Here is a 27,856-nt window from a genome sequence, read left to right as displayed (position 1 = left end):
TTTATGAAAACCCATTGTCTTTTATAACTTTAAATGAGTTTGTTATTGTTGTTTAAGGTTTCTCCATGACTTTATTATCACTATTAATTATATGTTTTACGCATTAAACGATTGGTTAGTGGTTAGTGAGAAATGCAATTTAAAAGTTTTGAATAATGAATAAAATATTAACTTACAAAAGAGTTTTTAAAACCAAAAATCTCAGTTTTATTGATCAATTAATTTTAAAACAACAAAAATAAAAATTATAAACACATAATTTATGTAAGGCCACACCTTTACATACAATTATAATTTATAATCAGCCTATATTTTAATAAAAAAAACACTGACAGTTTTGCAATAAATCTAGGAAAATGTATCATCGTCCTTATGTCCTTAAATAATAAATATATATATATTGATATTACAAAAACGTATAAATTGCACTTACGTGTACCTATGAACAGTCACACATTTAATGAGAATAAATGTTACTTGCTTACTTTTTTATTACTAGACATTTCAACTACTTATATGATAATATATGTACTGATAGTAATGATTTCATAGCCTCATGTAAAAAATAGAAATTGTACAAAATATTGATAAATGACATCAATATACATTGTAAATACGGTATTAAAATTTATTTTATTCACGCTAGTGTTTTTTTACACGTATGAAAAAAAACGCTTCTATATTCTAATGTCTTAAAGTATTCATTATGCATCAGATAAAATAATATTGTTTAGAGCTTGTAAATTGCATTACTTTGTTTTGAAAATAACATTCAATGAATAACATTTAATCATACAATATAGTGTTTATTGTTTAATGCCATTTAAGAATAACATAACAAGAAAATTGATGTTTTGAATTACTATTTAAGTACCATTTATTTTGGATGTTTTTCTGTTTCATTTTACTAATTTTCTTAATCGGTATAAATCCTGAATGGCTGTAGGTGAATGACATATGAATAATTTAATTTTCTACAATATGTCGCTTACGGCCAACTCAAAATTAAAATATTTAATGAAAGCCTAAGTTATAATACTATAATCATTGTTTTGTTCAGGTTCCTAATAATATTCACATACACGGCCTATATATATATAAATCTTGTAAAATATGTAAATTATGCACAATATGTAAATATGTAGTATATTCACTATAGATACTAGTATTATAATATATTAACTCATTAATCACAAATAATAAATAAAGTACTGAAGTAAATACATCTACAGTTTGTTTCTAGTTAAATTTTTTGAACAGATAATCTTTAAATGTGTCTTGAAAAATGATTATTTTTAATACTTCTTTGATATAAGAATAAAAAATGTGCTTAAGCATTATTATTAATAAATGTGTTCACGTCATACTATTTATCGATTAAATTGTGACATTATTGTTGATTAAAACACGATTTTACACTTATTGTTTGCACAAAGTAACTAATTCTCCTGGATATAGCCTAATGCATGATAATTATGACTGTAATACGGCCACACGGGGATTACTTACTCAGCAGGAACTGCTACATTTTGTCACGACTGTATATTATGTACACAGTTGATAAGCATATTTGGTGAACTGCTATAAACGTGCTTAGTAATGACATTCAACAATTTTGGATTAAACTTTAAGAAGCCATTTTATAGGTTATAGTATGCACTAAGAGTTATTATTTTTTGTAAAAAACGCCTATATTTTAATAAAAAAAAAAAGTAGAATAATAATAAAAGTTTTTCACATGAGTAGGAAAAGAGAGAATTAACATTCATTGGCTCACTATCAATATTGAATACAACATGGTATTCAAGTATCAGTTTATTTTAGCATGACTAATTAAAGTGATGCTGATCGTTTAAAAACTCCCCGAACACAATACATGCACGACGCACGTGCCACTTCGAGTCAACAGGACCATAATAAACAAGTATAATAGGACCTATTCACGTATAGTTGTAGAAAATATATTTACGTATAATATAAAGTTCGTTGGTAAAAAAATGTCATGCGATTTTATTACACGAATTCACTTTCCTAAAAACTAACAAGGAAAAAGTTTTATATGTAAAAAGTCATATTCGTTAAATAATTAAAAACCTTTCAAAAGTATTATAAAGTATAAAAAATGATAGGTCACGTTCCAGTGTTTGGGCACCCTCATAAATATACAGCACTAAATTATTTTCTAATTATTATTGTTATTACTTTTTTTAGAGGAGATGTAATATTAATTTATAATATTAATTTATGTATATTATAAAATTTAATAAATGGTATCAGATAATTTATTCGGTTAATTAAGAGTTACACTAAATAAGTTTGTGTTAATGCCGATAACAATATCAGATCAAAAAGGATAACCCACGAATTATGTAGTCTCATCTGTTCATCAAATAAAAGAAGAAACCATAGTTATTATTTTAAAATTATGATCATATATTAATATTAAAATAAAACCATAATTTATAAACCTCGTATAATACTTAAAGTATTGAATCATCAATGTATTTTACTGTTATAAACTATATGTACGCTTAGATTATATCATAATCCATATTATAATATAATATATGCAATAAAATTTAAAATATAAAATGGTTACTGAAAATAAAACTTTTGGTACTGCAGCGGTGTTGTTGTTATTATATTTTAGTTCTCATTATAATATTTAATAACAATTTTAGTTTGCCTTTTAAAAACATCATAAATATTAAAACAAAAAAGTTATTATAAAACTTCAAAACAACTAACAATTTTAATTATAAAATTGACAGATTTTAATAGCTCAAATATTAAAACAATAAAGCGAATGGTTTAAATTCCAAACGTATACAAACGTACATCGTTTTGGTAAGCCGTTATTGGATATACTTGCAGCTTGCGAATTTTACAAAATGCGTAACAAAAGAGTGAAGACTTTAATATATATTAAATTTGAATATTGAGAACATTTATTTCAATTAAATATTTTTCCTAATACCCATGTATAACAAATAACTACTATATAGGGTACATGTATATGACTTGTTTTAAACCTTAACCATATCATACAATTTTTTTTTTTGAATTCCTTGTTAAGTAAAAAAAATGATGTAGCTCGTACAAACCTATTTCGTTTGAAAGATAGTTTGTAATTTGGCCATTTGATTTACTGTTTTATAGTAAACCAACCATACGGTGTGAATTCGATAATTACATTAGTCCGCTGTAACATCTGTCTGATCAGATTACTTTGCGGATCCCCTTTTAATGGCATTAAACACCGTGCGTGACTCCTGCTCCCTTAAACACAATATTACTGCAATAACACTAATAATTGTTATACACTCCTATGACTCTTTTAATTAAATATAAATACTTTGTAATATATGAAATATGAAATACACAACTATTAATTTAGAATACTTTGTAGTTACTCTCAAAACGTGAAAAACATATAGAAATATAATTTTTGATAAGACTTTTCTCATCCAGTCATTATTATATGTTTGTAGGTACTGAGTTGAATATGTATTAATTTCAATATTGCCAAACAAGTCAACTGAACATAGTTTTTTCTTTTGATGCATCTGCGTACTTTGAAAACAAAAATGTACCAAATATAATTTAATTTTTAGTTTCTTAGGTTAAACATTTTAAGCCACATTATATACGTTATTATTTATTAATGAAGATAAACTGCAAGTCACAAATTTGATAAATTGCGCTTTAGTTTTCCATGCGCATTGGACATTATAAAAATGATTTTGTAGAATATTATTTATTTGTCCGTATTAAAACACATCAATAAAACTATACACCAATCTTAACTTTTGAAAATTTGAACACACCAAACTATTTTGGACAGAAAACGATGCAGGTACAAACTGTTATCGTGAAAAGCACATTCGAAAAATGTTATTATGTTTCAACACACTAGGGGCGATAAATAAAACTACACTGCATTATATCCCAAAAGTAATTTCCTCTGAATGCCTTATTCCAGTAGATATATACATTTTTGTTAGTTACGGTTTTTTATGTTTTATTAAAAAAAAATAATACCTGACAGCATATAATGATGAACAATGAACGCGATACAAAATATTTCATTCTTTTGAATCAGAAAATTGTAGCAATATTTAACAAATATATCTGATTTAATTTAAATTATGAACAAATATCAACTAAAAATGTGCCTTAAAACATATACGACTAGTATTGAATAACAATATAATATAATATAAGGCACACGTTTAAGTGGTTTCATAAAACTCAAAATTTCATCGGCTTAAAATGTGAACTTATAAAGTTTCTTTAAACTTTTTATATTATGTTGTGTAAATAACTAAAAGAAAATTGACTTCGAAATCCACTTCTCGTTGGATTGAGTATATTTATAAATATTTAACCCATGTCAGCTCTCTGTCAATCGAATAGAAAAGTTGCACGGCCTTATACAAAAATAAAAAGTAACGAATATAGTATAGCATAAATGATGAAACGTATTAAGAATCTGATTTTATTTGAAGAATTTATTTTATTTGATTATTGCGCTGTACAATAATATATTTTTCACCACACAATGGATAAATAAATAACGGCTTATAAATTTATTTAAAATATTGTATTAAATACTATTACTTAATAACACAATTATTTTTATTTTTAAAATTGTGTTGAATTGTTCCTATACTTCTTATTTTAAGTCTTCTACGTATATGTTTAGTTTATATACTATTATGACACTGAATTAATTTAATACCTAACGCCGGAGTTTAAAGTTGTATGTAAATTGTATCCATATAAATTCAATATTTAAATTGTATTTATATATATCATAATATAATAAATATAATTTAGACCTAATATGAAACAAAAAATAGCTTATTAACATTTTAATAGGCACCATTAAAAATTAAATATTTGAGTAAAAATTCATTACATATAATGGCTATTTGCCAAATGTTGATCTTGCAACCATTCGTTATTATTATTATTACTCATTGCTTAACTAAAAAAAATGACAAAATATAGTTTCAAGTTATCAACGTGCCATTCGTATTTCATTAATTGTTGCATTTTTTTTTTTGTAACTCTTGGATTCTGACCAAAGCCAGCTGAATGAATGTATTGGTCTAACAGATTTTTTTATACAGGCAATGTATTAACAGACAGCGTTGTGCGTGCTCATATATGTCGTGAAAAAATTTTTTAAAAAAGTAGGTAACCTCTCTGCTGTACAGTCTGGTTAAGCATACTATAATATCCTCGTATGAATAAACGAACATATCACGAAATCTGAAATAACTCAAAGAATGCCTTCAGTACATTTTGGTGATCTAAAATAATAAATTAAATAACATTTAATAACATAAATTTTTACTTATATAGATGATAATGATTATTATATTATCGTTTTTGACCAAAATAGGTTCAATCTACTAATACAAAAAAAAAACTACTGCCTAATAGTAATATAAAATATAGTAAAATATATGAAATAAAATAAATAGGCTCACAGAGCGTTATCGCTCAGGATCGATTTTCATCGTAAACATTAATTTATAATTTAATTTAAATTTAACTCATCTATCACAGAGATCTACTCAATGACAAGATTTACTTGACACCTGCTATACAGCAGAATGATTTCCCTGGTTTTTTAGTATTTTATACTTAATGAATCGATAATTCCAAGGAAATGATTTTTTTTCTCGTATGGCGCTATGTCCGGGAGTACCCAAGTAAATGATGAAAATATTTGACATGAAAAATATTGATAGATATGAATGTTGTTTTTACCTATACGCGTTTTATACGATTGAGCAGAGCCGACGCCATATTCTCGGATTTACATTTCTCACATCGTTTAACACAATATCCTGAGCGCTCGCCAAAAGCAGGTAAAAATATTTGTCTAGGGTATTGTTGCTGTATGGTATGACTTTTTACCATACGAAGTTGGTTGAATAAAACGATTTAACAAAAGCGACGGTAGAGACTGGTGAGTTAAATGAAAAAAAAACAATACTATTATATGACACGAGAATCAGTGGGTTTGTTTGTTATTTGTTTTTGTGCCACCCGGGGCCAATATCAATTAATAATCGCAGTATTCGCGAAGCATAACAAAAAAAAAACATTTCAAATTAACAAATAATATATGATTTACGTTTGGTTGAATTTGAAATACAGAGTGATTCGCCAAGCATGCTCACCTACATATAAACTTCTGTTTTTCAAATGAGAACACTCCTAATCAAAAATAAATTACACAGTACATCATTTTTCTGAAATTTTCGAAGTATCAAAATCAAAATTCGTACAAGTAGTTTTTGAGCTATTTAACTTTGTGTTCTCAGGATAAAATGTCCATAATAATGAGCTTACAAGATGTGGGGGATATGATGATTTGAAAATTTTAGTCATTTATAGTAATCTATCGGTATAAATAATTTGTAAGAATGGACGAAGTATAATAAATACTATATCCAATTTTACGTATATTTTATTTATATGATTCAAAACTAGTTTTAATGACTATTATCCTTAAAACAAACATTTTAATAACTAAGAAACTACTCATTCGAATTTCGAATGTGGTACATCAACATTTTCAAAAAAAATCATCCACTAATTAATTTACAGTATAAGAGGGAGGTTCTTGGTTTAAAAACAGAAGTTTGTATCACCATAGGACACTCCTTAAGTAGTATAAAAAAAATTCAAGAATTTGACAATATGGTTTTTAAGTATATTTAAAAATTCCAAAAATCAAAATTTGAACAAATTCATTATTAAAGGAAAAAATCGGGATGAGCACGCTTGTTGAATCGCCCTGTGCACTAGGTTTATTTTTATGGACTATATATTATACAATTATAGTTTCAAAAGTGATTTTACTACTTTTATTAATCATTTAACATTTCTATACTCTTATAAAATTTACAGAGATTGTACATAACCATCATTTAAATCGATACACTTTTATATCTATACAAAAATACATTAAACATATATATTATACACAGGTATTGCCAAGAGCTACAACACTCGGTAGAACTGTACTGTTTAACATATTTGGAGAAAGAGAGCGAGTAGAAAGTTTGAGAGGGAAAAAATGTACAAAATATAATAAGTAATAACCATATAAAATCACTATATAGGTAGCTTACAAAATGCACAAAACATGAGATCGAGATTGTCGAGACGGCTACTTCGTGTATATATTATTGTTTACGTATATATTATACTATATACTCGTTGTGTGTGTGTGTGTGTGTGTGTGTGTGTGTGTGTGTGTGTGTGTGTGTGTGTGTGTGTGTATGACGGCGAGTAATGAGACCGCAGTTGTTGTTGAGCGACGGAGAAAGAAAAATAGAGCTCTAGCGGACGGAAGTTAAGCCCATATAATATAATATACGCATGTATACAACAGTAGAGTGCAGAAGGGGCGGAGGGCGCCGTGGATTGACCGCCGAGGACAAATGAAATAACAAACGAGTACACGTGTCTAGTATAAGTTGTCACGCTGGTGAACACCAGCAAAAAAAAAAACCCCCATCGCCCGAAGATTGATGATGTCCGTTAATCCCGTGCCGTCTCTTGCGATTTTCGAGCTCGTCATTTTTTCCGCGAGTATAAAATAAATGTCGTTGCCGCCGCGGGGTCGGTCTCCGTATCCGGGAGATTGAAAACAAATAACAAACCCATCATGTACCTATACTGTATATATAAATATATATATATAACCTAATTCCCCAAAAGTCTCCTGTGACGATATCATTATTATTATCATTAGGTATTATTATTATTATTATTACCATCATCTGAGTCGGACGTATATTAATAATAATGATGATAATAATAATGTAACATCAATTCCGCTTTATAGCCATAGCGAACAAGGTTTCCTACTATTGTTACATACATAAACAATAGTAGGTATTATACGTATAAACATAGTATTATATACAATTTAATAACCATACCAAAAAATGATTACGTTACAAAACCGCAGTATGCTGTATCCAGCCTATAATACGAGCTTTTATACCCTAAATACCCGTGAACGACGAGGCACCAAAACCCAGAGGTATTCACTTTAAAGGTGTGGTGTGTTCAGTAGTTCAGAATGTCCCTGCTGATATTATAATTGCGGGTTGTGGGAAATTATTAGTTTAAAATCGACTTTTTGAAACTGTACAGACCTGTCAGCCCATACCTATTATAATTTAACGTAGTTTAAAAACCGTAAAATATTAACCACTTTAAAAAATCGAAAGTTTTATTTTTACTAAATTAATCAGATCTTTCCGTTAGACTAAAAATCGGCTGAATAATTAAACAATTTAAGTAGAGCCCAAATGCCAGTATGCCACACGGGTAAAATAGTGTCAAAAAGTTCTGTCGCTAGCTGTAATCATTAAGAGTGACTTTAGAATTCTAGTACCGCTGTTACCTTCTACATTGACTACTGCTGCAAGTGTTCAGCGCCTAGGTATGTATACGAAATACGACGGTCGGTGTTTGTACTGTTTCCAGTAAGTAGGTGTCTTGGCTCGAAACGTGTAAATCACACCAGAGGCATCTTGCAGCACGAACCGACGGCGAAAAACCCTGTTATATATGCGCCCTATTATTATTATTACTTTTTCCGTTTTCCACGCTTACCCCGGCCGGAAGCTACGCGTTTGCGGCGCAGACGGGTGGATGGTTGCGGCCCCGGGTATTATTATATAGTCGTTTAAAACGGCCGAGCGAAGTAAAATCGTCTTGGAGGGACTTTATCGTACAATATCTCGTGTAATATACGTACGTACGCGCCAGGGCAAGACATAAATCATACCTTTGCACTTTCAAGGGCACAGACGCAGACACAGTGATATTAGGTGTTTATATAATACGCAAATCCGTTGTGATTGAATTTCTGTTTCATCGGTGAAGCCGACTTATCTTCTTCGCGTATGGATGATATCATACTTATCGCGTGCATAAAACAGACAAGTGATAAATGATAATACAACAGTAAGTACCTACTATGAACAACGTTTCTTGAGCTTCGTCTTCCCTTAGACACATAGATTGTGCGTATGACGAAATTCTTGTAAATACAATGCAGATAATTATTGTTTATTTTGATTTCTTACCTAATGATATAGATTCTAGATCCGGGATCTTCAACCCACGGTACCCTTGTCATTATTTGCAGCTCACAATCACATTTGAAATATAGCATAATATGTATCTTTTCTTTTCGAAAAAAATTTTGAAGGCTTTAGTAATTATAATCCATTTATCCATCTCTATCGAAAAACATATGTAATATGTATGTACATTATACATATATGTATGTAATTTTTGGTGAACATATCAAAATTGGAATGGTTTGAGCTCAAATTTATTTTACATATTCGAAGAATCCTGTAAAACTTCAACGAACACATTGTTTTGAACAAAACCTATTATTCATTTCTTAGAAAATAATATTTAAATTTGAATCAATTTTTCAACAATGAACTAATTTGGTTTAACGATTGTTCTGGTTATAAAAGTTAAATCAAGTTTCAAAGAAAATAATTAGTATAGATTATAACAACATAATGTCTTAGATAATTAAAATATTTAATAAAATAATTTATCTGAATATCAATATAAAAAAGTACTGTACTGATACTGTGCTGACGAGTTATATACTGGTACCTATGTATACCAGACCAGAACATGTACGATATAATAAAATATAATATAATAGTGCATTATAGAATATTGAATATAAACTCATGTAAAATGAATAATAGGTACACCACAGTTTATGCACAATAACACTTACAAATCGCTGTAACATAGGAAACTATAGTTATTATTAATTAGTAACAAAACTTCGGTTTTCACCTCTAGATTAAATGAAAACAATATAGTATGATAGTTCCAGTTTTCACAGCCTCTAAATGAATTGGGTGTGGTTCGGCGTATAATAGTTTTCAGACATTTCGGGGTGAACGATTCCATTGAGCTATTTTTCATTATATACCATAAGTAGCTTTTTAAGGATTTGCCGTATTATTTCATGCCTGAGAGCTTATAATATGTACGCAATATGTTTTATACATTTCACAGTCGGCTTACAATATTCAATCATGGTAACCGCAGCCACCGCGGCTCGTTAAGTTTTAGAATAAAGCGGGAAAAACGAAAGATGAATAAATACCACAGGGATCGCATTATAATTATGTAGAAATGCACTCGGTGAAATTATTTTTATAAAATAATAATAATAATATGTATACATCGACGATAACAAGTCATTGTGTTGTGGCGTCAAGGTATATATACAAACATTTATGATTTTTTAACCGCTGAAATCTCTCTGGGGAGCGATACGCCTTCTTTGTTTCCCGGTTTCAAATTACATACAACAACCGCATTCGTGGGTAGTATTAAAAAGCCGTTTACCGTTAAGGGTCGCATACCAACACATACGCAATCGCTTTTAAGGGTTAAATTGGACGGAATTCCGAGAACGTAGATATCTTGCCGGCTCCTATGGCGTTTGATATTCAGTGCGTTCGTTTTGATTATTTACACAAACCTCCTACGCTTTTAAACGTTTGTTTGAATTGACGATTATCAATAAATTAAAAATGCTGCATAGTAGAAAACCGTATTGGTATGTCGGGTGGATATCTAGATACGATTGTACGAACAACATTCAAACACAATTAGGTAAAGTGTATAAGTGAACTTTATTATTGGGTTACCGCGAAAAACCCCTAAAACCGTCTGATTTAATATGTACATAACGAATTTGATCTCATTACAACAATAACGCCAAACTGACATCAATTATGTAGGATAACTGCTTTAAAATTCTTCGTTCATCAATCATCATCTACATGCATCACACATATTATAAACTGGTATATTTTATTATTGTCTCAGAAATTGGTTTCCACGATAAACACAACAATGTTATTTTGTTATTCAATTTAATTTACTCACGAGCGCGCTATAAACTGCAATCGTTTATTCATGGAACGATGTCAGCTTTTATATTGTGATCGAAAAAGTAGGTTGTTTAAAATGTATACATATATTTACTAAGAACGGATGAACATAAAATCTACATGAATGAGATAATAAAAAATCAATTGATATTATAATATGATTTAAATGGCTGTCATAATCAATTAATTTGTTGTATGAATAAAGAAAAAGTGCACACCGTCCTTCGTAAAGCTTAATATAGTTTTTTAAATGCTGACAAAAACACTTTTAATATTACGAACCAACCATAACTTTTTTTTGATATGTAATAAGCTTTTTTTCTCACAATTTATTCAAAAATGACAACATCTATAAATTATTCTGATAAGAGCTATAAGTATTATTCAGCCACCCTGTAGGATGATTTCGTCTACGTCACCGCCAAGACAAAGGACATACTTAAGTTTCACAAATTGTGCTCCACCCGTATAACTAGATAACCATATCTTCTAAAGGTAATACGAGCGCCGCGATTGTTTCAGTTTATTAATGACTAGCGAAAATATCAATTTATCAAATGCTTTTCACTACTATATATACACAATACTTGATGTCCCAACTCCATCACATAAGCGAACGCAATGTTTAAAAAGCATAAAATTAGTAAGCGTCACATTATGATGACTTAAATTAATGTTTCACATCGTATGTACTGTGCAATTTACCAGCTTCGTTTAACTTTACGCCGTACACACTATATACGCTATACTACAATACAGTTGAACAGTCATGTAAGTACCTCTATTGTGTTGCCCCCACACTGACCAAAGTTGATCATTTTTAATCCTGTCGTTTGTGAACACAACGATCGCCCCGAGAGAACCGACACAAATATTTTTGCGTATCGCCTGAAAAATAATTAATTCTCCGAGTTTTTAAATACCATCCTGTTGAGGTGAACTAATTCATAATTAAATTTTAATATACAACAGTATAATATTTATATTTTAATATATAACAGTTTTAGGCTTTTAGTTCTAAAAGCTCGAGGAAAATATCCAAATAAATGGATTTCCTGATTTAATCCGTATTTTATGTATTATAAACGACAGCATATTTTGTAGTAAAATATTTTATATTTTATTATACCATTATTATTTTATTAATACCTGCAGGGTACTACTTCAATATATTGTTGGACAAGGTAAGTACCTACCTACTGAATATAAATGCGTACACAATTAAAACTAGCAATTTTAATAACTTCCTCATTGATAGTAATAATTAAATAAGAAATATTAAAATAAAAACAATACAGTAGATAACAATAACATATATTTTACTTAGTATATATACAGGATGTTTTTTTAAGCATGCTCGTCATTTTAATGCTAAAATAATGCATATTTTATTCAAATTCTGATTTTTAAATATTTAAATACACTTGGAGACCATCTTTTCGAATACTTCAGTTTTGTGTACCACCTAAAGATGATACTGTGACAATACAAGCATCTGTTTTTCAAATAAGGACCCTCTTTTTATTTTTAATTATTCAGCAGGTATATTTTTTTTTGAGAGTTTAAATATATCTAGCAAGTGGTTTTTGAGATATATAACTTAGGATACCAAGGATAATATATTAATGTGTCTATGGCAATGGCCTATGGGCCAAGTAGATATGGGCGCTTAGAAATAAAATGTTAGTAATTATTATTGAGCAATTGATATAAATGATTTGTAACAATGATCTAAGTATAACAAATTCTAAATCTAATATTACATTAAGTTTCTATTTTTTTCAAACCATTTTTAAGGATTATTATCCTAAGTATAAACATTTTAATAACTCAGAATAAGCAACTCATTAGAATTTAGTGACCTACATTAACATTGTTAAGAAAATCATCCACTAAATAATTTGAAGTTAATAATGAAAGAAGGGTGGGGGAGATTGACATTTGAAAAATTAACGTTTCTGTCACCACAGGACACTCTTTCAGTAGTATAAAAAGTATCAGAAATTTGATAATATGGTCTTTACGCTTAAAATTATAAAAAAAATCAAAATTCGAATAAATGTACTATTAAAGGGAAAAATGGGGGTGAACATGCTTCAAAAATCATAATTTTATTTATCATGTTGATCACGTATACCTAAAAAATGTATGTCCACCTAGTTTATAATATTAAATTAAAACTATATACCTATACCAAAATATACTATGTATATTGTACCTATTATGGATTTGATTTCGTTTTTATCTTTAATACGAAAAATAAAATGAAACTAATATATTGAAGCTTTTTAATTAAAAATGCAAATTCACATACATTTCAATGATAATCCTATAGTTAATGGCTACATAATATACCCTTTTTTCTTGTATATACACACACATAATATATAATCTGAAGATTATGTTAATTACACTAAATAGTATAATTCCGTTTGTGGTCGTTAATATGAATGTTACGTTTTGTTTTGTATGTACTTATGTTTGTTGTTCACATGCGAATCTTGCGAGTTTCCGTGTTCTTAGGGAAGTCGTGGTTGCCATTCAACAAAGTGTTAAGTACACAAAAAATATTGAACTTAAATTGCTCAGCGTATACAATAAAAAAATAATAATAATAATACCTCACAATGGTATTGTCGAGACAAATCTTTGGTATTATGGAACACTGATGACAACGCATTGTCCATTTCAACCCCTTTTGTGTTCATGAACCCGTTGAGCTGTTGAGCACCTCTACACACCATTGATCCGGGCGATCATTATTTCATATTGTGTGCGTATATGTTTGGCATTTAGTCCCGTACGGCCATACAAATGTCAGATACGAATCAAATATTGTTTATTTGATAATTGAACAATTTTTTTCCCTTATTTATGTACGTTGTTTTATAACAACTATAGTAACAACTTACAACACCTAAAACAAAACTATTTGATACTTAGTAGAACGCTATTTCAATATTGATCACTTTCAATATACATTTTACATTCAATTGCGTAAAACTATAACTATAGAATATGGTCAATGATACCCGTCACCGTCACCATCGTGGATTAACCTTTGAATGAATGAAATTGAAAAAAAATCAAACAAAATCAAATGATCGGGAAATGTCGACGGTTGCTCAGCGGCCCCACCTACATATTGTTCTAGTACAGTGGCAAATCTAGGGAGGATTCAGGAGGTTAGCACTCAGTTGATCCATAGTCAAGATTTGCTGACAAAATTGCAGACTTCTTGGCGACTGCCTCTTTTCAGACCTTAGGACCATCGATTAACTTGAAAAGAAAAAATAATGCCATGTGTATACCAAGTGCACACATTTTCAATTTATTATTATTTATTTTTCGTTTTAGTAGAAAGTTGAGTACCTAAATCATATTTTATTATATATGAGGTGCCTGTAGGTACTAGGTACCTATACGTTCGCTGGGCCGAGAAAATTTGATGGCACCACACATTTTTGATGAAACGGATGTAGATAGTAACTTAAATAAATCAGCTGATCAAAGTTTTAAAATTAATGAATATTTTGTTATTTTGGATTAATGTATTAATATTTTAAACCACGGGTTTGAAGATTTTTCTAATACTGTAAAACAATTCAAATGTTTTAAGCCAAAATATTTTCTATTTCTCCACTCTATATACAATTTTGGATACCCTGCCTGTCAGTAATTCTACCATTGAAAGAAGTTTTAGTCAGCTTAAATAAATTAAGATGTTTCATCGCTGTACAATAAGTGAAGTGAAATTATACTTAGTGGGGATATAATATATTGAAAAATGTACAGTGGAAAAAATTAATTCTGGCAAAGTCATTGGGGCCTTTGCACAAACAAACAAAAATAAGAAAACTATTATAATTAAATAATATTACACAGTACTTATACTACAAATGACTTTTATATATATAATATATACAAATATTGACTATAAATTTAATCCACGAAGAATAAATAAAACAAATTATATTTGTTTACCATGTTGCGTCACGCGTCGTGATCTCTCTTAATATGCTAATAATTAATAATATCAATTATAATAACATACTGCTACAACAGCTATACCAGCTATACCAATACTACATTCCAATACCATTCTGTGCCAATACCGAGATAATATAATAGGTATTGGAAATTCCTAGAACTCCGCTGAGCGGTCATCCGTCATCAACGTAGACAATGGACATAAATATTATTCGTCTGTATTATTATGTACAGTATAAATAATGATATTTAATCTTTCAATATTAACACCATAGAATAATATTATAAATGTACCCATTACTCATCTGTTGGTTACTAAATATGAAAATGTTAAAATGTTCATACAAATCACGAATAATATTTATGTATTACTTAAGAGGACGTAACACTAGTATTTGTTGTCTCCGTCTTACCAGTGCGTAATATAGCAAAATTACGCTCGGCAGATTACTTGTAGCTCCTTTAGTTTAAAAATTAGAGTGAATCGACTCTTGGTTTTTTACGATAATTCAATTTTTTAGCAAGTTACAATATGTATATAATATACGGTAAATTAAAATGGTCATAACTTACTTCAAAATTGAATTATCGTGAAAAACCAACGTGCAAATACAAGTAATGTTCTTACCATCAAGTTTCAAAATAGGTCCGATTCACTCTAATTTTTAAACTAAAGGAGCTACAAGTGTTCTGTGGAGCGTAACTTTGCTATATTACGCACTGGTAAGACAGAGACAACAAATACTAGTGTTAAGTCCTCTTAAGTGATTAGAAAATATTTTATAGACGGTTTACGGAAAATGTGTGTGATATAGGAGTGTCATAAAAATCGAGAGCGAAACGATTCGTTTCGTAAAAAGTTGGTACAAATGTTGTATGTCACGACTGACGGATAAGTTTTTCAAAATGCCGTTCATATTATGTGTTCACTGACTATCATATTTTAAATCTTAAATTCACCATTATTACAACCGTCAGTTTTAGATTGTAAAATTGTAACACATTTTCTATGATGATCGTACTTAAATTGTTTCCTGGGTATAGTAGTAACTGCAGATCCTTGAAATTCTATAGTATTTTTCACACTCAATTATTAAAACACATTATTATTTGTCCAATGTTTATTCGCCTAATCTTTTTAACTCTCATATATAGTATTATGTTTTTCTTTATATGTGTAATGTGCATTGACATTGTGTACCCTAATGTATTTATATGTTGGCAAATTAAATTTGAAAAGTGTACTTTATCAACCATGAAACAGTTAGATCAAGTAGGATGAAATAAATAAATAGACCTTTGTACTATTGCACTTTGCATAGTAAGGTTAATATTTCAAAATTAATATTTGATTATACTTTTATAGGAGTTATAAAAAATTGTTAAGAATCTTAAATTACTTGCTTATTATTACTAATAATTATTATTTAAAGAATTGAAAAATATGAAATGCAATTAAGCAATTTCAGTATCTGTATCTAGAATCTAGATGATTATGTGTCTAGTACCTATATGGATATATTTTACAGTTGTTTAGTATACATAACAAAGTTGTCATAATTTAACAGCATTTATGAGTGTTAATCTCAGTTTACCATAGTTTGTAATGGTAAATGTTATTAAATAGATTAAATTAATCAATACATCTTACATAATGTTCCTACCTATTAAACTGTCGTTAGATTTTACTAAGTTCTTAAAATAAAATACATAAATCAATAAAATATTACTTTGTACAAAATCCTTAAATTCCGTAGGTACCTGCATTTAGGCACTTCCATATTCACTCAAGAATTACATGCACTTGCATTACATTATTATAAGTGCACATTTCAAGGAGCATACAGAATGTGAACCATATATTGATGAAGCTTTAATAAAAAATTGCATTAACATAGTTTGAGTATAATTATAAATTAGTGTCCATCTATAAAAAATAATGTTTTACAATCGATTTATTCGAGGGAATCGAAATAATTAAAATTAATCTGTGTAATTAGTAGACTTATGATCCATTTTTACATTTTTAAAACCATGAATGTCTTCTTTGCAATAACAAAAACCGACGGAACGAACAAAAGTTCGCCTTTATCCGCCCTTAGTGGCACCGTGAAGTAATTTTCCCAAGTATTCTAAAAGTGGTCGACAATGGTTTACACGGAATTTTTAATGAATACACATGAAAAGAATGGAATGCACTAAATACATGTTTTTAGGTAGATAATGAGAAGAGATTTTTTGTACATGCCATTAGCTTGGTCAACATAAAAATAATTTATTATTTAACACACATTTAAAAAATATAAATGTTCAGACAAATAAATTATATTTAATCGTATTTGACAGTGCAAATAAAAAAAGCTTTACTTTCATGTATGGCGTGGGTATGTCACATATCTATGCAATTGATTTAGAATAATGTGTAATATTTTATTACTTAGGTGTTAAACAAAATTTATGGTGATTAAATTTTTAACAGCAGTTACATGCTTATTATTTGAAAAATATGTATGTTTTAGAAAATGTAAGGCGATACGCACAGTTCTAACATTTTATATTGTCCATATTTTTCTCTCTCGTGCTTGTTCGTACTCGGTGAACATGCCATCATCTTTTAATATTTAAATAACTACCTATATTTATAATGTTTTAACATGAAATAGTACTACAGTACTATGTACCTACAATGAACTGAGGATTTCTATAAAAAAAAACCATCGTTTTTCCACTAATTAGTTCACAGTAAAGGAGGGGGGTTCTCATTTTAAAAACAGAAGTTTATATCACCACAAGAAACGCCTTGAGTAGTACAAAAAAAAAAATCAAGAATATGAAAATATGGTCTTTGAGTATATTATAAAATTCCAAAAATCAGAATTTGAATAAATTCATTGTTATAGGAGAAAAAAATGGGGGTGAGCATGCTTGGTGAATCACCCCGTATATATATTATTTTTTATATTCTTTATTTAGAGTTAGGTACTTATATAATATAACAATACATTTTTAATTCGCTTTTTTATTGAAGCAAAAACTTTCATAACTGTGAATATTAAGTAACTGCAGGGAGGGTCTGTACATAATTTTAAATTGTATGAATTGCAAGACGTTTTCAACCATAGATTACTCTATAGTTTTAATAAAAATAATAATTAATACCATCTTTGTGCAATAATCACACTCGAATAAATTGATTAAGGATTATTGTTGGAAATATTCAAGTATATTTAAATAACTTGCACGATTATTAATTCAATATAAATTCGATAACATTCACAAATATACTTAAAAATACTTAAAAATACCAAATTGTTTCAACCATATATTATTATTTCACAAATAATAATATTTCTTATTTATGTATAAATGGAATACATTATAGGTAGATACTATTTAAGCCTATTATTTTTCTACTGACATAAATTGTTTTTATTTAAATAATTAAATTGGATTTAATGTTATAGGTTATACTTAAATTTAGAAATATGAACCTTTACCGAAATTTATTATCTCGCACATACATAATACAAAGCATAAAATTAACAAAATTTAATTTACGAAAATCGAAGGTATGGTTAGGCAATGGAGGGCTGGGGAAGCAATTGTGCTGCAACTTTAGTTTTTGTTATAAATTACGGATCAATAAACAATAATCAACATTAATAAAGGACTATGGTATTCTAATAAAATATGATTCATTTTTTTTAAATTAACTTCAATTTCGATATAAGTAGGTACATCGTACGTAGAAAACATATACAAATATTTTTTTTCAGCTTAGACTAATTGTTATAAATATCTAAATAAAAATACAATATTTAATAAAACATATTAAATGTTTCATTAAAATGTCTAAATATATAAAATTCGTAGAAAAATGATAAAAATAGGTTGGTAGGTAAGTTATTTTAACAATTTTTTCTCGTAACATGCCTCAAAACTTTAAAATATACATTGTTAGCTGTTAGATTATTTTTTTTTTGAAAAAAATGTCTGAACTATTTCATATACTTCACTATTTTAAATCTTTAATCTTTTTTACAATTTGAAAATTGTAAATCTAATGAATAATAATGATCGAATTGTTTTAAATAAAATACATAATGTATACCTATACATGTACGTGTGTTTTAAAATAACTTTTGAAAACTCTAAGAACAAACTATAAATGATAAATTAAAAAATTGTAAAACCTGTGAAATTACTTCAATTTAAATTGTAGGTATTTTTGTTTCATAAAACTTTTAATATTTTTTTCTTTTAAGCATATAAATATGAAAATTAGTTTAATTTTGTAAGTATAATATTATATATCCATAAAAGACTATATTAATTTATGTTTAGGTATTAATGCATAGAAGATAGTTGAAAGTACTCGTTCATGATTAAAATGAGTAGGAAGACCGACTAGAGGTATATGGACGATTCTTGACATGTTAAAAAAATATGAATAATTTTTCTATTGGGGGTACCAACACTTATATTTTTAAAATATTTTCAGTAATATACTATTTCATATTTCAAAAAGTTGAACAAAAAGGGTCAGACCTATATTATATAAATAACCAACTAGATACTTATAAAAAATTGCACATTCACTTTGAAAATGAGGAAAGTTCATGTCACCCCTTTACATCAGTACGGTAATGATGCGGCGAAGGAAATATATTTGAGAAGCGGTTGCCTCTGGGCTTTTTGATGGGGTGAATGTGTGTATACGTAAATAATACATTTTATGAATAAAATTACATTTATACATTTTTTCAAGGAAATATGGCATAGTGTAGTAATTTATAGATACTGATGAGTAGGTGTTGGATACAAATATTGAAATGTATCAGTACCTGAAAAATGTTTCAAATTACTTAGGATTAATAATGTTCAAAAACATAAAAAAAGTATATTCTAAGTGCCACTTCTTAATTTCATTTTTAAAAAATAATGATAGACCCATTTTTGAGTGTTGACACATCTATTAATATATGACGATTATATGTTATATGTAATACAGTAATGGTAAAGAAATTTATGTGATGTTTTTATAATAAGGAGATTATTATTTTACCTTAATATATTAACATTACGATAATCATACAACGTAAATGAAAACAATTTAATACGAGTACATTTACTTCATTAATATCAACAAACAAAACATAATGTTTTGCGACATATTTGAAAACTTTAAAACATACTTTTTTTTAATAGGAATTTTGAAAGAAGGAACACATGTATACATGTCCATGGCACGGCGAGGTATTAAGTAATAATTGTGAATAAGCTTTCAAACAAAAGAATTTATACAAAAGTTTGAAGCTTCCTTATTTTATCTATTGGATATGAAATCTCATTGGTACTTTAAAAAGGTAGATTTTACGATTTTCTCAGAAGTTTTCCTAAGCATAAAAAATAACTAAAATATGAAAGAAAGGGAGACAGTTTTAAGAAATTTAAACAACAGCTTAAGATTTAAGAATTTAATGATTTAGAATCATTTTTCGGTATCAATGAATGATTTCAATTTCAAATTTAATATTAAAACACAACTTTATCACATTAACATAATAACATATTTAAGTCAGCAATTCCAAACAATATAAATTTAAATTTGTAAATTGAGTCTTCATCAAGATTTTAACATTTTTATTTTTATTTTGGCTCTCTTTTTCATCTCTTTGAATTACAATCCTGCATTTCGGTAATGTTACGTATGTTCATAATCAAGTTTCTTTGATTTTTTCATAGGTTAGCTACTCAAAGAACAAATAATACACTTCTCTTAAAGAAAAATGTTCTATTCCTACTTTATAAGAACTGTGTCTTAATTTATTTCTAAACTTTAACTTTTTACTCATAGCTTTGGCGTTAGATGACTTTTTAAAACATTATGTTCCTAAAATCAATGAACTGTTACGTATCAAAAATGTATCCAATCGGTAATCATAAATCATAATTAATTTGTTGAACTTTTTTTATAAAATATTCAATGAACACTATTTAAGATAAAATTAATTTACAAATATCAGTAAAAAGTAGTTCAAGCTTTAAAAATATATATTCAAAATAGTATAGAACATATTTCTAATTATTTTTAAATTAGATCCCAATAAATAAAATACCTATAATTATTTAACATTGCTGTATTTATTGTTGTTTCATTAGGTTTACTCAAAAAATTAGGTTTAACGTTTAAATCACAATAAGAATAAATAAATACCGAAAAAAATATTTTTTTATTTTTTTATTCAGAAAATAATTAACTAGAATTTGTATAATATAAAGCATTTTTATGCTGAGTATAATATTCGATTATTGCCAATAAAAAATAATTTTCAAGTGCAATACTTCAACATTTTCTGAACGCTTTGATATTATAAGGTTCCAGAAATAAAGATTCAAAAGTATAAAAAATAATTTTAAAAAAAACATACCCAAGGTAAATAAATATTAAATGATTGTACATAAATTAAAATTAAATTGAAATAAAAATTATTGCATTTATTTTTAATTTTACACTTCTATACACTATACGTTTTATGATTAGTTTAAATTGTTTGTTTTATAACATATTTTTTGTATACAAAGCAGGTTTTTTTGCTTTTAGACTAATATTTATATAATAGATTAATATTTATTATCAAAAGCTATTACATTTTAAAGATATTATTGAAATACAATATACTATACCTGCATTATTAAAATATTTTCAAGACCTGTTTTGATAGGTTATAATTTTTAATAATTAAGAATCAATTTTAAAAATAAATTTTACGTCATAAGTTTCTTATTATAGCCTTAATGGTCTAATATACAATATTACAAAATGTTATATTATAGAAAAACATGAACTATAAATTCTATATAAACAATAAATTCTATATTGAGGAACTTAATAATTAATATATAATATGTAGATTATAAATCAATACATAAAACAACTTGATAAAGCAACAATACAGAATGTATACAGTCATTGACCATTGTTTATAGAACAGATAACTTCTCGTGGTTTATTTGATCAAATCAAAACACTCAAATAGGTTGAAGTTTGAAAACTATTTTGCTTGAACTTTTCGGTCGAGATACACAGAGTACTATTATCATCTATCTACACCCACTTGAATTGAAATGTTCTCTAAAACTACAGTCTTTGATCAAACTTTTTTTTCAATACTTTTGTAAAATGTTATGGAATGTATATTTCTTTTCGAAAACTTTCAAAACACGTTTAAGTTTAAAATCATAGCAACCGATTACAATAAAATCTCCACGGTGGATATAAAGAGTCCCTCCTCATTCAGTTACTTGTGAAATCATCTACTGAAAATAGACAAGTTTAAAATACACAACTGATTAAAAAATATCTAGATGTATTTTAACTAAAGCTAAACGTTTTGAATAATCTATTAAAAACTACTGATACAACTCTACACGCAGAGTTTTAACTGTTTTATCTACTTAGATGAAGATTTAAATGAAATTGAGTATTTGTAAACGAGATTTAAAATTTCTGAGAATCATAAACAATTAGTTCAATGTTTTTCTTTATCTAACTTAAGTTTCTTTATCTATAGACTAATACACAGGCTTACTCTTGGCTTGTTTCTTGAACTTCTAAAGATTTGGTGTCTGCACCTTCACGAACTAACTACTTTCTAAATTTGATTTTGAAAAACACTCAACTGATAAATTGTGTATACAATAATAAAGTTTTTAAAATAAACATAACATCAAAAACTTTATAAATTATTAAAACTACAGTTTAGTGCTACACTAGGTAGCATACAATTAAATAAAATATGGTTGTAAACAATAAAAATAGTGTTTACTTTTCCTAAATAATTGAGTAACATAAATCTGATGGGATGTATATCAAACATTACAAAATATAATTCTTTGTAGTTTGTACTTGAAAAACCCCTACTTATATTCAAAATGTAAATAGAACATAGCTGGACTAACATGTCCCTTTTTCATAGCTCATATTATTTTGTCTAGTACACTCAAAAAGTCAATTTTGCATGAATTAATTTTTAATAATATTTATCAAAATCCACTACCTGCTACCTATTATTAAATCTTGACTAGAAAAAATAAATATAAAAATAATAATCCATTATACACAGTTTTAGTTTCATCAAATATTATAATAAATTGTATATACCTAGTATTTTTTAGTCATTAACACTTGGAAGATAAAAAAAATCCATCTGATTTAAATATTAAACATAATGTAATACTATGGGTTTTCATTATGTACGTACTATGGGTGCAGGGTATATAATATAAATACTATATAGATTATAACCTATAGGCATATAAATTATAAATATTATTTTAAGTCTTGAATGTTGTAATTTAGCTATAATAATATGACACAATAATATCGAACGTGGAAAAAAAGCCCGGCCTAAAGATTATACGATGATGGTAAGGCTTAAGAGATTTCAATGTTTTAGTGATGCTGCGGTGCTATGCTGTGGCTATGGGAGGGGTGCAGTGGAGGACACACAAATAACGATAAATCTCTCGTATGACAATGCCGGTATGGATATCGGACGGAGCACTTATTGGTGCTGCTTCGTGTGCCGTAATTATGTAAACCATAATACCGTAAACATGATGTACGGTGTGTGCTTAATGATATGTATTATATATATATATAATTAAACAAATATACCTACCTTACGAAATATATGAAATTAATTTACACCAAAAGGGGCTGGTATATTGTATATTATTATTATGAAGCGGAGTATCATCACGTTTGCAAAGTAAAAAAATTCGAGAAAAAAAAACAGTGGAAAAAAGAGAGGAATTCCATGGTATTCAAATCTCTTCCGAGAAACGCGATCGTTTTCATTAATTCTGCTGTCGCCTCCGACGCAGCCGCCTTCATTGTGCGGTGGTGAGTCCAGTGGGAAGGGAAGGAGCGAAAAAAAAATTACGTCGTGGGCCAAATTATTATATTAATATTATATTATGTACGAACCTTACATGTACACTGCAGTATGTACCTACACTATTACATGCACGTCTGATGCATTAATAGCAACACTACTGACTACTGAACTGTATTATATAGTTTACATTCGTAGTGTTGAGCTTTATTATATATAGGTACGCAACATTAATAAATATAAATCTTCGCTCGGAAAATTAATCGAATTCATTTCTAACACGAAAAAGAAACACTATAATATTATACAGAGTAGTGTACCCATGGCGAAACGTTGTGGTAACAAGAATATTATTTGTTGATCATAAATTAAATGTAGGTATACACATAAATTTCAATTTCAATCCGTTTTAAATCGTACATAATATTATGCATGTAGAGGAGTAAAGGAACCTACGTTTTTTTTTTGTTTTCTATTGAACATTGTAATTTATTATACTCCGCGGTACATGGTATACGGTATACACCTTTAAATCTTTTATTTTAACTTAACGTTAGTAGGTAATATTGGTAGGTATATATTATGCTGATACATTTTTTAAAGTTACAATAATAAATTAACGGGTATAATGAAGTTTTATATCATTCATGCAGAATAAAGTATGATATATAATTAGGCAATAGGTACAGCTGATAGATAAGTTATTAATTACAGTTAATAATGTTAATATACATGTTCTTCAGGAAAGATCAAATATAATATAAGAAATAATAAGACAATGCATAATCGTACTTAAAAACATAATAGATAGGTAGGTGCTACATAGGTACATTTGTGTGCGCTAACTGCAACACGGGTAAGTATAAACTATTAAAATATAATGACACCCAATTGTCTCTTGAATAAAAAGAACCATACAAAAATAAGTGGTTTGGAATATTTACATAGCCATTGAATACGTGTAGGCATTTGTACAGTAGGTATAGGTATGATATCTACCGTGTATAAATTATAAATAGTATATACACTTTACACTATATAATATAGTGAGTACTATACGTCTATACAATAGTCAGTAACACAACCAAATGTTTCCTAAGAGTACCCATATCAATTATTTTTGTTTTGTATCTATAATAACGTTAAATAGTTTTATTATTAAATTATAAAATTTTAGATATGAATAAGTAATCAAATACATCGACAAGAGTGAGACCGGACTCTGAGACCACCCCCTTAATTGCGGCACTGATACAGTAACTTAACCGAAAACTTGTCAATCAACAATATTATACTTGATGTGTGCCACTACAATACACCTATTATGTATGATTTTAGTATATTATGTCAAAATGTAACATCATAATATCAAACATGAATGTTTAAAAGTTAAACCAATTATATACAATATATTATAACTATATAAGTACTTATTATAGTGTAGGTATTACACAACAATTTGCGCGCGCGTTTTTCTGCTGTTAAGGTGTATGGTTAAACGTGGGTTTTAAAATTTAAATACCAATAAAAGCCTATTAGGTATCCTTGATAATATTCTTACCTTTACATTTAATAACAGGCCAATTCATTATAATATTGCACTAACAGTACAAAATTAATAATTATTCTCAACTGAAAAGTATACTATTTTGTATATTATCCCACAGGATAGGGACAACAAATGCGAGTCCAGAGTCCATTTAATTACCTACTTCAAAACTTAATCCTTCCTATATTTTTTAATTTCAAAAGTTTTATGGATTTTCATGCGTCGAAACTTTATTTCCAAGACACACCAGGAAGGGCCGTTATATTATATGTCAGTATTGTGAACTGTCTATAAAATATATAACATAAAGTTACAAATACGAAAACTTCAATAATTATAAGGATTTTTTTTTTGTTTTGGGGTATTATCAGTGTGCAAGCACAACACGCGTTCCAAATTTACATATAATTTTAAAGGTTGTTGTTAAAATAAGCGTTTTGAATATCTAATTCGATTGAAAGAATTATTGAGCGATCACAATTTGTCTATTCAAATGTGCCCTCTTTGGCCGGGGCCACCCCTGGAAAATAAATAATAAGTAATAACAATCGATGCATTAGGCACTGCCAGTAATCGCTCTACAGACAAATCCGCGTAATAAATCAGTATAAATTATAATGCCATCGTACCGGTCTGGCACGCGGGACGACGTCGATGGGACGAGTGCGTCGGGGGAAGAGAAAAACCCGATTAGAGACGTACAGAAAGTCCGACTTACCTGCGCGCAAAATCGGCTGCTGCGGTCGGCGCAGATTATCACCACGACGACGACGACGAGAAAACTGCAGCAACAACAGACCACCTCCACCACCAGCAGCACAACCGAAACGGCCGCCACCACCGCCGGTACTACTACGGTACTACGACAGTACGACTATACGACGACTATACGACGACGAGCGCGACTACGAGCGCGACTACTAGTGCCGCGGCCACCGGCGTCAACGCGACAACGACCACGTTCGTTCGGTCTCGTTTGCCAGTCGCCGTCAAGCGCCGGTCCGGCTGCTGCGGCGACAACACGAACGGCGAGCGGCCGACGTCGCGCGCGACCGTTGCCCGTCGGTCCGATCGCTGTCGCGTCTCTATAACAGTATTATTATGTACCACGCATGTGACATTGCGAGTGCTCTAGTATGATATGCGATGTAGACAGTCGTCGGGGAATCGATGCGGTCCGACCGCTGAACGACGACGTCTCCCCGGCCGACCGTAACACTCCGCATGAATGGGTACTTGACGAGTTCGCACACGCACGCACGCACTCGTATAGTCGTCGTCACCGCGGAGATCCGCTCGCATCCTGTTCCGACCCGCTACGCGGCCGCCTACACCGCCCGCGCCTCACGCCGAACGTACATTCGCAGCCGCCGCGAGGGCCCTTCCCGCGCGTATAAGCCGCCAGCCGCCGCCACGCGCATTTATCCTTTATAACGATTGTCAACGATCACTTGCTGCGCGCGCGCGCACACCACGGCTGACTCGCATGATTTCGCGGAGGCGTTTGGACGGCGGCAATCGCGCGGCGTGTACGACAAAATATCATAATATTCCATAGGTACATATAAATGAGATCGGCCGGTGTCGTGCACGAATAAGTGAAGGTGTAAGGGGGAGGAGCGAGAGGTTATTTTGAGAACCAAATCATAGCGGTACTTATTAAAAATGTAGACATTATAATGTTCCTTTTTTGGTCAAGTATACATATAATAATAAATGTCATCGCAGCTGCTTCGTGTAATCTATCTTTTCATTAAATGGAAACGTCTTTAATACACTTCGGGTAGTCTTTCAAGGAATGATCACACTAACTTGACATCGTGTAATTTGTTTCGAAATGTGGTCATTCACAAAATTCTCGTACTGAAATAACACATTTACCGCTCACATAAACTACAATTATAACCACGTATTCACGTCAAAATATACAATATACTACCTATAATCCACATTCTATAGGTACATTTATTACCTAACCATCTGAAATGTGTAGATTATATTGGTTGTGAATTGTGATAACTGATAATTGCCTTACTTGCATGTTGGCGATACATTGATATTCAAGTGTATAGTTGAAATTTGGAATTTTGATCATACATTCTATTCTATATTGAAACATTTCACTCACTATATGTCTTTGACTTCGTGTATACGATTACAAACTATAACTATAGTACCTATTTTATAAAATATGGATGATTTTAATCAAAAAATGAGTTTTATAGAAAAATGAGAAAAAATCAATCTTTTTAGAAATTACTGACACGAAATTAAACACAAAAGTACCTACCTAAGTAGGTACATTTCCCTGGCACAATACCTCTGAATTTTGGATTTAAACCAAAGCCTATCGTTCGTGCTGGTTTGTGCTTGAATTCCATCGTTTGTGCTACAAACCCTAATTAACTACAAGTGGTTTTTAGTGGAGATGG

General features: G+C 29.2%; 1 protein-coding gene across 3 annotated transcripts in view; it reads right to left on the bottom strand.

Annotated features, from left to right (window-relative positions):
• LOC111040482 (Down syndrome cell adhesion molecule-like protein Dscam2) overlaps positions 1-26,364 on the bottom strand; it is a 68,294-nt gene extending 41,930 nt beyond the window's left edge. For 2 of the 3 annotated variants that reach the window (XM_022324412.1, XM_022324413.1), the window contains exon 1: positions 26,143-26,364. The gene's annotated coding sequence lies outside the window, so the exon portion shown is untranslated. The remainder of the gene's footprint in view (positions 1-26,142) is intronic. The other variant, XM_022324411.1, reaches the window with a different exon arrangement.
• Positions 26,365-27,856: the final 1,492 nt, after the last annotated feature.

The sequence above is a fragment of the Myzus persicae genome, unplaced genomic scaffold, assembly GCF_001856785.1.
Source record: "Myzus persicae strain clone G006 unplaced genomic scaffold, MPER_G0061.0, whole genome shotgun sequence".
Classification (NCBI taxonomy): Eukaryota; Metazoa; Arthropoda; class Insecta; order Hemiptera; family Aphididae; genus Myzus; species Myzus persicae.
Note: the sequence above shows the minus strand (reverse complement) of the source record. Positions and strands in the feature narration are given on the sequence as shown.